At 37.3% G+C, this 14,460-nt stretch overlaps 1 long non-coding RNA gene and 1 other non-coding gene across 2 annotated transcripts in view; one reads left to right on the top strand and one right to left on the bottom strand.

Annotated features, from left to right (window-relative positions):
- Positions 1 to 14,460, top strand: part of LOC122237607 — a 97,694-nt gene that overhangs the window by 59,164 nt on the left and 24,070 nt on the right. Inside the window, exon 3 of the long non-coding RNA XR_006216189.1 lies at positions 12,513 to 12,613. This is a non-coding gene — a long non-coding RNA (uncharacterized LOC122237607). The remainder of the gene's footprint in view (positions 1 to 12,512; positions 12,614 to 14,460) is intronic.
- LOC122238213 lies at positions 6,465 to 6,573 on the bottom strand. The gene has a single exon (XR_006217173.1). It is a non-coding gene; the product is annotated as a U6 spliceosomal RNA (small nuclear RNA).

Here is a 14,460-nt window from a genome sequence, read left to right as displayed (position 1 = left end):
TTTTTGGATTTGACATGTATTCATTCCAGTTGCTTATATCAATACCACAAGATAGAATCAGCAGGCATGAGGTTGGCCTTCAAATTCCTCCTACTTTAGACAAAGAGCAAAAGATCTATGTGATGTATATAAGTTATTTGTAGGTTTTACCTTAACATATCAGAATTACCCAGATAGTCAGCATGATAAATGCCTTCTTGCATTGCACGCATATTTTTAAAACTAGCATGTCCACCTCTGAATTCTTGGTTTTTCCTTAAACCTGTTTTTATTCTACCTCAGTAAATGTCATTTCCATTGTCCCAGTTGTCTACATTATATATCTGGGGATCTCTTTGATACTTTCTTTTCCATCACCTTGTCTACCTCCTACTTCCCTTAATCCTTTCAGTTTTACTCCAAAATCAATGTCTAGGGTACCCAGTTCTCTTTCTATTACCACCGTCCCCAGTGCACACCGCCTGTATCTCTTTCTGCCACTATGGAAATGATTTCTCGATTGGTCTCACCATTTCCACTCTCTATTCCAATGATATTTTTTTTTTTTTTTGAGAAAGAGAAAGAGCAAGTGGAGTGAGAGACAGAGGGAGAGGGAGAGAGATAATCCCAAGAAGGCTCCACACTCAGAGTGGAGCCAGACACAAGGCCCAATCCCAGAACGCTGGGATTATAACCTGAGCCTAAATCAAGAGTCATACACTTAACCAACAGAGCCACCCAGGTGCCCTAATGATATTTCTTAAAAATTAGATCTAAATGTGTTCCTTCCATTTTATAAAGCCCTCAGTACTTTACCATTTCAGATAAGGGTAAACTATAAATCTTTAACAAGGTTCTTCAGTTTCTGGCTACTTCCTGTGTCTTCGGCTCTAACTCGCATGGTACTTTCCTTCTCCCTTGCTATGCTCAGGCATCTGGCTCCCTTTTCAATCGTTTGGGTGTTTCTTACTCTTTGCTTGTACTATTCTCTGTGCTCAGAATCTTTCTTCCCCACCCCATGCTTGAGTAACTGATGTTCATCCTCTGGAAATGCTGTCCCTAACCTAAGCCCAATGTATCGTGTTATCCCCTTTAATAGTGTCCTAGATTCTCATAAAACTTACCAAAATTTGTATTTTTAAAATTTTGTATTTGTTTATTCGATACCATTTTTGTCCACTTAACTGTAGACTTCACTAAGTCAGACCTTATTACTTACTGCTGTGCATCCTGCGTGTAGCACAGCCCTTGATCCCGATCTGCACTTCATCAATACTTGTTGTGTAAGAGTTATGAATCTCAAACCATGAACTCAAACGTGTAAGATATGTCCATGTCTTTATTTCCTTTAATGAAGGTGAATCTTATTCTGGGCTTTATTTTATTGGGCTGGTAGGAAATTTAAGTACAAACATTTTTAGGACTTTCTCCCCATGGAAGGATCATACTGAAGCCCATTGGTGACTTGAAATGGGGATGGTCCATAACTTAAGCCTCCGTGTTCATAGCTGACAACTGCATGGTTTCAAGGTCATGAGGACCCTTTTAGTCTGATGGCTTTCTGTCTCCATGCCATGGGGGGCAAATGAGAATTTTAGTCAATGCTAAAAAGCTGTGCAAAGTTCAGTCTCCTTCAGCACACTTTCTTTCTGAGCTGCTATCAATTTCCCAGGGCACCCCCAGAGAGAAGGGGGCAGGTCTTGTCTGCCTGCAAAGCTATCTCCCCTTCTCTGTGTAAGGGGGATCATTCTGGCCCCTCTCTTCAACACAGCTCACCTCTGCTCTCCTCTTGTTGCTTTCAAAGATATTTGCCAGGCACACAGGATCTGGGCACAATGTCTGAGAGAGAATCTGAAGTCCTACCTTCCTACTAGCCACATGGCTTCAAACCACTCTGAACCTCAGTTCCCTAATCTTTAAAAATGGAATGACAGTGGTCCCTACCTTGAGGGATTATTAAACGAATAAATATACGTGTCTTGGAAAAAAGACAGGCTCATTATAAACACAGAAGAAATGTTAGTTTTTATTACTATTCTAGGTCCAATCTGGAGAACTTCTGTTTTTGACTCAGTATTGACAACTTCACCTGGAGCAATGAGGTACAAAAGGGTTTGGTTTTAATCTTCCTCCCAGGACATATTCTACAAAGTAAGACTTGTTGGTCTTTTCACCACTATATCTTTGACACCTAGAATGATGTCCAGCCTTCAGTACTCCAGCCTCCATAAATACTTGTTGAAGAGCTCATTAAAAATCACTGCCAGGGTGCCTGGGTGGCTCAGTCATTAAGCATCTGATTTCGGCTCAGGTCATGATCTCTCGGTTTCTGAGTTCGAGCCCCATATCTGTGTGGAGGCTGCTTGGGATTCTCTTTCTGTCCCTCTCTCTCTGTTCCTTCCCCGCTCACACACGCTCTCTCACTCTCTCCCTCAAAAATAAATAAATATTGAAAAAAACTCCCTGTCTCGTTTCTATAGTGTTACAGGAAGACAGGGGGCCCATACCTGAAGTACAGTGTGACAGGAAGAGTGATGTGGTGAGAGCCCTGCATGACTGGCTACGGGGACAGGGTGGCTGGAGCTGCACACTCACTAGGTTCATTATAAGCAAAATGAGAAGCTTGACGTCGTGTCAGGGTCAAGAACAGAAGAATCCAAGGGACCTGACATTCAGCAAATGTGAAACAAGTCCCTGGGAAATGAAGAGACCCAGGGTTCCTTAAGGGGTAGGCCTACCTGGGTCTGACAGTGGCCAGGTAGCAGCTTGCAATGTTGTTGTTTCCTCATGCATTATATGCAAAAGAGAATGGTGCCCACTTCATGGGGTTGCTGTGAGGATTAAACCAGCGAATTTATGGCAAATCCCTCAGAAGAATGCCTGGAAAGAGTGAGTTCACGGTGGTGTGGGCCACCAGGAGTATCCCCCACAAGATCCCACATTCCGGGAAGCAGAACACACCTGTCTTATTAGCAATTGGACCCTTGGCACCTTACACACCTCTTGAAGTCTAGCAGGTGCTCAGCAATTATTTGTTTAATTAATGAGCAGGAGGGAAGTCGAATCAGGGGCAGAAAACAATGTGTGATCTGGCTCTTGAGAGGGAGTTCAAGATGCAAAGGAAGCAGAGGGTAAGTGAGGGTTTTTCCAGACTGGGAACAACTTGAACGCAGACAAGAGGAAGGAAACAGCACGGGCTGAGCCTGGGAGCCTGTGCAGTTCAGCGAGTCTAGCACAGCAGGACATGGAAAAGGGGTCAGGAATAAGGCAGGTGCCAGAAGTAGATGGCTTTGCATTTGGCCAAGCTCATTTATGTGCAGCTTAATGTGTAGTTTTCTTTATATGATTAATTCATTAACCCTACTGAGGACAAAAAACCTTGTTAAGAAGTCAACCAAGGAGTTTCAGCACACTTAATCCTTTATCCTGGATCTTTCTCATTTTGTTTTTACTCTGATTGAATACTACCATCTACCAAACTATTCCTAAGTATTCTTGTTTGTTTTTTATGAGGCACAGGTGATAAACCTGAATACTGATGCCACAATCTTAGAAACTCTAATGACACTTGCAAGGGACAAGAAAGAACAGTCAAATTTTAGGTTTTGCCACGCTAGCTGTCCATCATCTTAAATACTGACTTTTTAAAATTTTGAAATATTTCCACATATTAGACAATGAGAAGGTGATAATAGTTCACAAAACTAGTAAACCTATCTTTAAGATCTTTGTGATACAAACATAATTTCTACATTTATCAACGCAAGTTGTTTTTCCCTCTACTTTCTATTCTACATATTATCTAAATCTTTTTCTCCAGAAAGATGGACTTTTACAAATTAAGAATTACTAGTGATTTGTTTTATCAAGAAACAGTTTTTTTGTGAAATCTAAAAAACCAAAACCTTCATAGGAAAAGAGATCAGACTTCTTACCAGAGGCTGAGCAGGGGGAGGGGGAAGTAGAGGAAGGGGCTTAAAAGGTACAAACTTCTAGTTACAAGATAAATAAGTGCCAGAGATGTAATGTACAATGTGATGACTGTAGTTAATATTACTGTATGTAATATTGTTGTCAAGAGAGTGAATTCCAAGCATTCTCATCACAAGAAGAATACTTTTTCCTTTATTGTCTTTTCTTTTCTTTTTATTACGTCTGTATGGGAAAAACGGGTGCTAGCTGAACCTATTGGGGTAGCCATTTCACTGTATATATAAGTCAGACCACCATGTTATATGTTTAATTTGTATGGTAACAAATGTCAATTATTTCTCAAGAAAATGGAGAAAAGTAGCTTGTTACCATGTCAGCAAACTTATGTTTTCCTACTTGTTAGTACTTGAAAACGCCCTTGATTAAAATGGCCAAGCCTGTCTCATCATCACCAAAGTTTGTCAACTCCCCTTCACCCTTCACGTGCCCCTGCCCAGACTTCCGAAGTATTCTGTGTATACCTCTTTCATGGGGTAGCTCATTGTGCACATTGTATTTGCATCTATGCGTGTGGCTTATTTCCTACTAAATTGCGAGTTCCTTGAAAGAGATTCAATGCCTACGGGGGATTCTGACATATCACGTGCCCCCAAAATGTAAAATGAACAAACAAAAAACCTTGAATAAAATGAAAGAAAAAGTATGTTTCTACAAATGCATGACTTAAAGTTAGAATAGCCATCATAGGGGTGCCTGGGTGGCTCAGTCGGTGAAGCATCTGACTCTTGGTTTCAGCTCAGGTCATGATCTCATGGTGCGTGAGTTTGAGCCCTGCATCTGGCTCTGCACTGACAGCATGGTGGCTACTTGGGATTCGGTCTTCCTCTCTCTTGGCCCCTCCCTTGCTCTCTCTCTCTCTCTCTCTCTCTTAATAATAAATAAACATTTTTGTAAAAAGTCTCTAAAGAAATAGAATACCCATTATAGTAGAACTCATAATTTATATCTCAGGTTTCGAACCACAAATGTCTTCACTAGTTATGGAAAAATATAAAGAATTATATTTTTTAATCTGTCCTTTGAATATCTCTTTATTCTTACATTCTGAGAATCTTTCTTCATGTTGTAAGCTTAAAAAGTAGAGTTTTAGAGTGATGGCCAAGAAGAAAATAAAGTATAATTTTGTCTCTTCCCTTTCTCATAGCATTTACCTATTCAAAAACTTGACTACAATAACTATTTTTTTTAATAAACCATTTTTTTCTTTGTTTATTCTCTGGATGGGAAGTTGCTGTCAAGCCAGGGAATGTATTTCCCTGTTTCACTCCACGTAGTTGCAGCCACATTACTAATATTGTGTCATGTGACAGCAGCTACACATGTCATGAGGATTAATACGTCATGTTGTCTTCCCATTCTGCAGCACGATCAGAGACTGTAGATGGAAGGTGACAGCACCACAAGACAGAAGGAGCCTGGGTCCTTCTGGAAATGTTTGCAACAGAGCCACCCCTGAAAGCCATCCTATTAAAAATATTCACATTGTACTTTAAAACACTGGAGTAGGAAATACGCATTTATTGTAATTATGGAGAGTTGAGATTACTTGTGACATCAGGTAACATTAACTTGCCTAATATGCCAGAACACTTAAGAATGCGTTTAAATGTCATGATGTCATTAATATTGTACAGAAAAGGACTCAGTATGGCCTAGAGCAAACACCGGATTTATTGTGTTGCAAAGTTTTGGTTTGAAACCCTGCTTTAAAAAACACAGGACTTTAGGTGGGTCACTTCACTGCATTACTCCACATCCCTGAAAAGGATGTAGCAACAAAGCAAAACCAGATGAGATGATATGCATAAATCCCACAAAAATCAAAAAAGCACTGTGTGACTTTAAGGAGAATTATAATTGTCATCAAATGAAACAATCAGTAAATAATTGTGCTTTGGGGGCCCTGGGTGGCTCAGTCGGTTAAGTGGCCGACTTCGGCTCAGGTCATGATCTCGCGGTCTGTGAGTCCGAGCCCCGTGTCGGGCTCTGTGCTGACAGCTCAGAGCCTGGAGCCTGTATCAATTCTGTGTCTCCCTCTCTCTGACCCTCTCCCGTTCATGCTCTGTCTCTCTCTGTGTCAAAAATAAATAAACGTTAAAATTTTTTTTTTTTTTTTTAAATTGTGCTTCGTCTACAGAATGTAAGAAAGTCGTAGTCATTGCCATCAACCTTGGGCAAACAGCATGAGTTAATATTTCATTGGTAAAACATGAGGTTTCTTTGGATGCTCTTCATCTGAACCTACTTCCTTCCCTCACTATCTGTAAATGATTGACCTTGAGAGCTGTGTTTCAGTGACTGAATCTAATGAAGCTTGAGCATCAGGACAATCTATTGCCTGGTACACTTCCAAAGGCCGATTTTATTTTTATTTTTTATTTTTTATTTTTGGCTTCTTAAGATTTTAATTCCAGTATAGTTAACATACAGTGTTATATTAATTTCAGGTGTACAATATAGTGATTCAATAATTCCATATATCACCTAGTGATAAAAAGATGGAACACTTCACAGATTTGTGTGTCATCTTTGCACAGGGACCATGCTAATCCTCTCCATATCGTTCTAATTTTTAGTACAATGTGCTGTCAAAACAAGCACCCAAAGGCCAATTTTAAGCAATTGTAAACATATCCTTATTTTTTTGTTGTTGGATGGGAATTGTAGAAAATAAAAGTTATCTGAATTCCTACCATTCTAAAGCAAACATTTGTGACAAGGCTGCAAACAGCAAGCACAACTGTGTGACTATGTGAGCAGTCACATATTTTTCCAGATCCCGACATTTCAGATCCATCTTTGTCTGATGCTAAGAGACCTGCAAAACTGTTATTGACACAGCAAAATGGTTCTGAATCTCAGAGTTCTTATATGAAAACCATTTGATACAAGTTTTCCAAATGTTTACAGTTCTAAAAATTTTACATGGCATTACCAATAACAAATGATGCAACTTAAAGAAATCTTCCTAAAGATCAAATTTTGATCAATCAGACAAGAAGCAAGACATTCTTTCCATTGTCCCCTAGAAAATACTTTTTAATTCTTATTTGAAACTATAAATAGCAATAAAAAAAGGAAAGAAATATAAATAGCATTGCATACAAATGCAAGGGGAAATGGTAATGTGGAGGAGTGTCAAATAGTTACTAAATGTTCTTTCTCTGTATGATATAATGCTTGTGATATTTGTCAACTTTGAAAATATATATGTACTGATTCCTTTTCCTACTCAAAATAAATATTCATTTTCATATATAATTTAGAATTTATAATTTTGTATTACTTTCCTTAGATTCTCCAATATTGTATAGCAGCAGGCACCACAAATATATTCCTTCCTCGGATGACTCTATTTCCAAACTCTAAAAAACTTCCTTTCATACTGTCCGTTTTCTAGAAGATTTTTTTTTAATTATCTTCTTTTTATGACATTTATTTGTTTTGAGAAAGAGAGAGTGCACAAGCTGGGGAGGGCAGAGAGAAAGGGAGGAAGAGAATCCCAAGCAGGCTCCATGCTGTCAGTGCAAAGCCCAACATGAGGCTAAATCCCACAAACTGTTAGATCATGACATGAGCCCAAATCGAGTTAGGTGCTTAACCAACTGAGCAACCCAGGCGCCCCTAAAATTACCTACCAAGACTTCCTTTCTTGAGATGGAAATGTAGAAAATTCATTTTCTTGATGGCATATTTCTTCATTTATTTTGTTTTGTTTTAAGCTCTTATTTGGACACAGAAAATTCCTTTTGATTCAAATAACTCATAAAGCCATAAAGGTTGAATTCTAAAACAGGAGTATTTATTCACCGTAGCTACTTAGCATTTCTAATCCAAGTATTCACTGCTTTTACTATTCAAATTAGTTCAGACTGTCTCATTGAAACAATTTTATTTGAAACTCCCAATGATTATATATATATTTCAAATATATATATATATATTTTTTTTTTCAAATATATGTATATATATTTGAAACTATGTGGTAAAAGCAGTGATAATTTAAAACCTATATACCTACATTTCCTAAACACATTATTTTAACTTAAATAAATTCACATTCATTAGCCAAATTTTTGACATAGGACCAAGGCCTTTTTCATATGTGATTTCTGATTGTTTATTGGTGTTATTTTTCCAGCATAAAATAAAACCATAATTCATCATCTATGAATTCAAGTTTGGCTTCCTTTAATGGGGAGCCACGTAAGAAGCAAGCTTAGTGCAGAATCTGTCTGGAATTTAACACTCATTTCCTATTCTTTTACATATGTCTCATATACCTCTAATCTTTTTTTTTTTTAGTTATTTGCATTATCCAATGTTTCCAATAAATTTTTCTTGATTTTTATAAAAATAACTCCTTTTTATTACTTACATAATACTTAATGAAATTTTATAATTATGAAATCTAACCAGCACAAATCAGTTTGGGAACAAACTGACTCTTATCAGCACACTGGTCATCAGGTGGTTCTAGAATGAGAGTCTTAGAGAGGAGGTCTAGGAGCCATACCTACATACTGTTCTGCAGACTTAAGTCAGTATACTGAGATACTCTGTTTTACATCTCAAGGAAGTGAAAGTTTTGTTTAATCTAACAAATTAGGCAAGTAGAGATTGAGTATAAAAGGTTTCTATTGTTATTGTATTTTTAAATTTTTTTTCTTTAATGTTTCTTTTTGAGAGACAAGAGAGTGAGAGAGAGAGAGAGAGAGAGAGAGAGAGAGTCAGAGCATGAGTAGGAGAGGGGCAGAGAGAGAGGGAGACAGTGAATCTGAAGCAGGTTTCAGGCTCTGAGAGGTCAGCACAGAGTCCCAGGCACGGCTCGAACTCAAGAACCATGAGATCATGACCTGAGCTGATGTCGGACGCTTAATCGACTGAGCCACCCAGGCACCCCTATTGTTATTATTTTTATATTAACGTTTTTCATAGAAATAATTAATGATCTATGATGATCTGAGTTTCTTTCTGCAAGATACAATTAACTTTTCTGAGCTAGTAATGCTCAGTCAAATATCCAAACTGTGTTTGGATCCTAGGCTGTAGTAAGTAAATCAGTAGAGAAATGCCCCTTTAAAGGTTCTGCCACCCCTGCAATGGATACAGTGCTTCCTCTTGTCACAGGATGGGAACAGGTGACTATTTGTCTTTTGCAGTGAAGTTAGTCACCCTGAATTGGCCCCTCATCACTTTTCTGAAATCCTTTAGAAATGAGGAAAGAGGAATAAAAAAGGTATACTCTTTAGTGTGATAATATGGTGGTGGTGGTGGGGTTGTTCTAGATAAAAGGAAGGGAAACAATACACACACACAGAGACCACTAATTATGGTATGTAAATAAACTGCATTACACTCTAAACTCCACTGAAAGCAGAAACTACAATTTTTAATTATTTGTTGACCGTAATATAATATCAAGCTCCTAACAGACTACTTGCCAATCATGGACATCAATATATACACTTGAATGAATTAAAAAATAATAGAATTCCTTCACTACACTTTTATTTGAATAAACTTGTTAATAAAGAGATAGTCTATACCCACTTTACCCCCAAAATTTGTTGATCAAAAACTCTAATTTATATGAATTATCTAGTTAGAATTTATCATTATTATATAATGATTTTTAAGTTCCCATTGTGCACAATGAAAACACTACATTTGTATTTTTTTAAATTACCTGGCAGGCTTAGCCAATGCTTCGTATTTGAAAGCATTGGGCAATCAAAAATTATACTTTTCAGTCAGACTTAAATGTAATATTTACAATAACTGCTGTAATGATCAACAATAGCCAAAGTATGGAAAGAACCCAAATGTCCATCAAGGGACGAATGGATAAAGAAGATGTGGTATATATATACAATGGAGTATTACTGGGCAATCAAAAAGAATGAAATCTTGCCATTTGCAACCACGTGGATGGAACTGAAGGGCATTATGCTAAGTGAAATTAGTCAGAGAAAGACAAATATCATATGACTTCACTCATATGAGGACTTTTAGAGACAAAACAGATGAACATAAGGGGAGGGAACCAAAAATAATATAAAAACAGGGAGGGGGACAAAACATGAGACTCTTAAATATGGAGAACAAACAGAGGGTTACAGGAGGGGTTGTGGGAGGGGGATGGGCTAAATGGGAAGGGGCACTAAGGAATCTACTCATGAAATCATTGTTGCACTATGTGCTAACTAATTTTTATATAATTTTAAAAAAAAATAAAATTAAGAAAAAAATAAATAAAATAACTGCTGTAAACTAGGAGCTATTTGAAATTTTTAGGAATGTTGAATTATTTTGTATATCTAGGATATATATATATATATAAAATAAGTAGTAGTTCCTTTGGCTGTTACTTGGATCATAGATTGGCATGCTATGCTCTGTGATGCTGTTATGTTACATTATGTTATATTACAGGAGAAAGTTTATCCTTACAGTGAATAGAATTCTACAGTGGCTATTAGCTTTCAAAGTATAGTGTAACTATGCTTGATACCCTATAATGTTGGCACCCCACTCTGGACTATTGAAGATTGGTATATCTTCATTTCTCCCTGGGGGAATTCAACCCATTTGCAAATATGAACATTGACATCTATCTTCTTTGACTTTGCTTTTCCCCGGGGATCCTACTTTAAGACCTGGAGGGACATGTCATGAGCTAGAGAAGACATACAAATGTGAACAACAGTAAATTAAACCGTGGAACGAAAGGTCATTCCAAATAAACTTTCTATTTCCCTTGTTATAGTGTATTGCAAATGAATCTCAATCAGATGGCTGCAATTCCCCTAGACTTGAGTGAAAAATAATGCAAAGCATAAGAGAAACTCTGTTTTTATTTATCCACATGTACCTCTAAACATTAAGTCATCCCCAGTTCTCTATAAGTTTTATTTAGCCATGGAAAGTACACAATAGCTTTTTCCTTTATAACTTTACCGCAAGGGCAGTGCTGATGCCTGTATTTAATAATATGGATGTCCTTAGATTAATGAACTAGAATAAATTCAAAAGGATGTTGGATGTTATAAATTAACATAATTAAAATCTTTCTGAAGGAATTTAATAAGTAGATGGATTTGAGATATTTACATTGACATCATGACACTTTATGTAATGCTTTTATGTAACAGTTAATTGGTAAATTAAATATATACATAGGTCCTCTTAAAAATCATACCATGTTTGTGTCCATTAATTTATTAAAGAACATGTGCTATGTTTCAATAATACTGAAACATCAACTTTAACATATCCTTCTGATGAGTAATCAAATAATAGAATATATAGCCAAATTATCTAAGTTCTATAAAAGTTTATAGTAAACAGAAATAAAACAACTTGGAGGAAAAAATTTGAATACTTTCCTTTTTAAGGATATATGCTTGGAACTGTTCAGGTACATAAGGAGATTCAATGAATTTCGTTTGCTTTTTAGTAGCAGCGATGATGTTACTCTCCTAATTTAAAACTGGAAAAATTATTGTACATAATCAGTTTAACTCAAAACTGGAACAGTTGAAATAATTATTAATAAGATGGCTAATTTTTCATACATTTTAATAGGGCTAGAAATTTAATCAGGGATGGATATTGGAGGAAAATAATTATCTTACGTTGCCCTATGGGATCTTAATTTTAATTTCTAGGCTTCTCAGAAAAGGCTTCTCAGAAAGTTTCTATTTTCCCCTTCCAGTGAAAAATAAATAATTATTTATTTCAGACAACACCCTAATATAGTCCCATACTGAAACTCGAAGACCGTTGGAGCAGTCTCCTTGCCGTCCTTGTCACACAGAAATGGTGTAAATATCATGATGATTTAGGAGTCCAGTCTTTAACTAGTAGCATCAACATCAATCCATATAAACATATTTTCATCCTCCTTGAGGAAATTATTTCAAGTTATTCATCCAGTTTTGGTTATAAAACAAAGAAAACTACTTCCGGCAGCTTACAAGCAAATATGCTATGTTAGTGGGTGTGTGTGTCTTGTAAAATCACAAAGAAGTTACTTTACCTGCAGGTTCTTGTTGTTATTGTTATTGATATATGTGAGTGTTTCAGACAGGGCAAGATTTATATGTTAAGTACTTACTGGAATCTTAATGCCATCTCTGACCTGCTGCTTAATCTCATCCTTGGTTCTTTTGTGATTGTTATTTCAACTATAGGTACTGACTGTAAAACCTCTTTCAGACTCCAAAAGGGCTTTTTTCTCTTCCTTCTCCTTCTCTTCCCTCCCTTTTCTTTTCTTCCTTTCCTTTTTGTTTTATTGCTTTGTTTTGCCAGAAAGTATCAGTTTGGCATTACTAGTATCGATAAAAATAAAAAGATACCAGGGAAATTTCTATTTCAGTTTATGATTCTGGAGGAATCTTACCCTAATCTCCATGAACTATAATCAATTGATTACCAAGTTAGTAATTATAATCTGGTTTGCTCAAAAATCATTTCTAATGCCAAATAGAATCACTATCGCTAAGTCAAAAGGTTCATATTCTATTTTATTTTTTTAGGGCTTATAAATTCACAATCAAGGATTAGTAGACAACCAGTATCCAGAGACTTCTATCAAGAAACATAGTCAATATGAATACATTAGAGTTTCTAAAAAGAGGTGGGTTTTCTTTGTTGTTGTTGTTATTGTTATATCTATCAGCATAATTGTTTCTATACTAGTGTAGGTATATACCCCATACCATCACATTAATGCATTAACTTTCTAATATCATTAGGAAATAAACACATTGAAAAGTGACTTAAAAGGAGCAAATCAAGAATGCTTTTCACAAATCACTTGTAATACTGTATCTTATTATAATCTCTCTGGCCTCTTATTTTTCATTGAAGATAGAAATCTTTAAAGCAATCAAATGCTAACAAAATTTCATCAGATGATATATATTTTAGTGAGCTAGCAAGAGACCAAAGTAGCATGGATTTCTTCCCAAAATCAGTTCTCTGGGTGAAACTGTAAAAGGATATATTCTCAAAATGGGGGTGGGGAGGGGGACAGGAGAGGAACTGGAGAGGAATCATTTTTTTTATGTTTATTTATTTATTTTGAGAGAGAGAGAGAGAGAGAGAGAGAGGAGGGGGGAGGGGCAGACAGAAGATCCAAACCAGGCTCTGTGCTGTTAGCACAGAGCCCCATCCAGGGCTCAAACTCAGGAACTGTGAGATCATGACCTGAGCTGAAGTTGGACGCTTAACCAACTGAGCCAACCAGGCACCCCAAGAGAAATCATTTTTATTTTTGTTTGGTTCTACAAAATGGCATGGAATTGTTTTTTTATTAATGTTTATTTATTTTGAGAGAGAGAGGAAGAGGGACAGAGAAAGGGAGAGAGAGAATCCCCAGTGGGCTCCACACTGTTAGCACAGAGCCCAACATAGGGCTCAATCTTACAAACCAGGGTCATGACCTGAGGTGCAATCAAGAGTCTGATGCTCAAGTGACTGAGCCACCCAGGCACCCAGCAGTTTTGTTATTTAACAGAATTTTCTCATTTGTATTTTTACATATACAGATACTTATAAATGAAAAAATGTTTCATTTGGGGTTTAATCAGGGAAGCAGACCACTAGAAGATAAAAATAGTAAGGGCCCAGCATGCTCTATCTTCCATAATTTGTCTCATTCAGCATATTACTTTTGAAGGCTCATTTTAAGTGTTGCTTCCATTTGACCTTATGACATGACACAGCCTATGTGAGGCCGTTGTTTCTGTGGCTGGTGCTAGAGAATGAAGTCTTCAGAGCGAGAAGGGTGGTTGAGAAGGGAACATGGACGTACAGTGAGTGAAGAAGGACAACATCAGAACTTGTAGGGCCATGTTGCTCTCTCACCACATTCAAGCCTTCAGTCTCAATGACACTGTACCCTGCAGAAGGTGATTCCTTCATGGGCAGCTAGGCGCTCACCCAGCCCAGAAATGGGAGAAATGGAAGGAGGGTCTGGCCGAGCATAAGGGAACGCAAGCCCAGCTGCCAACACGACAGAAGAAAAGTGACAACATCCTGAGCAGCAGTAGCACCTCATGACCTGAACTGGCCCTCCAAACATAAAATAAATACGGCTGCAGCTTCTCTTCTACCTTCCAAATCTAATGTGTGTCTCTTGTGGGCCACAGTAACCTGGAGCTCTGCAGAGCAGAGAATTCTGGAAAGCATTGGAGCGGTTTTGCTAAAGTGACACAATACAGATCTACCACATATACCAAGTCTGAGGTTTCTCTCCGAATCGGCCAGGAGAGAGAGCCATCAGCTAATATTTTTAAGTTGTGTAAAGGGTATATGAGGGGCACTATGCTATTTTCTGTATACCCATTTGAAATTTACTGTAGTTAAAATTTTTACTTGACAAATGAAAAAAGGAAAGAGAAAGGGACGTAGCAGAGAAGAGGCAAGAGTGGCAAGTGAATGGGATTAGCTAGGCACAGCAGCTTGATGCAGCAGTAAAGG

Source organism: Panthera tigris, chromosome B1, assembly GCF_018350195.1.
Source record: "Panthera tigris isolate Pti1 chromosome B1, P.tigris_Pti1_mat1.1, whole genome shotgun sequence".
NCBI lineage: Eukaryota > Metazoa > Chordata > Mammalia > Carnivora > Felidae > Panthera > Panthera tigris.
Note: the sequence above shows the minus strand (reverse complement) of the source record. Positions and strands in the feature narration are given on the sequence as shown.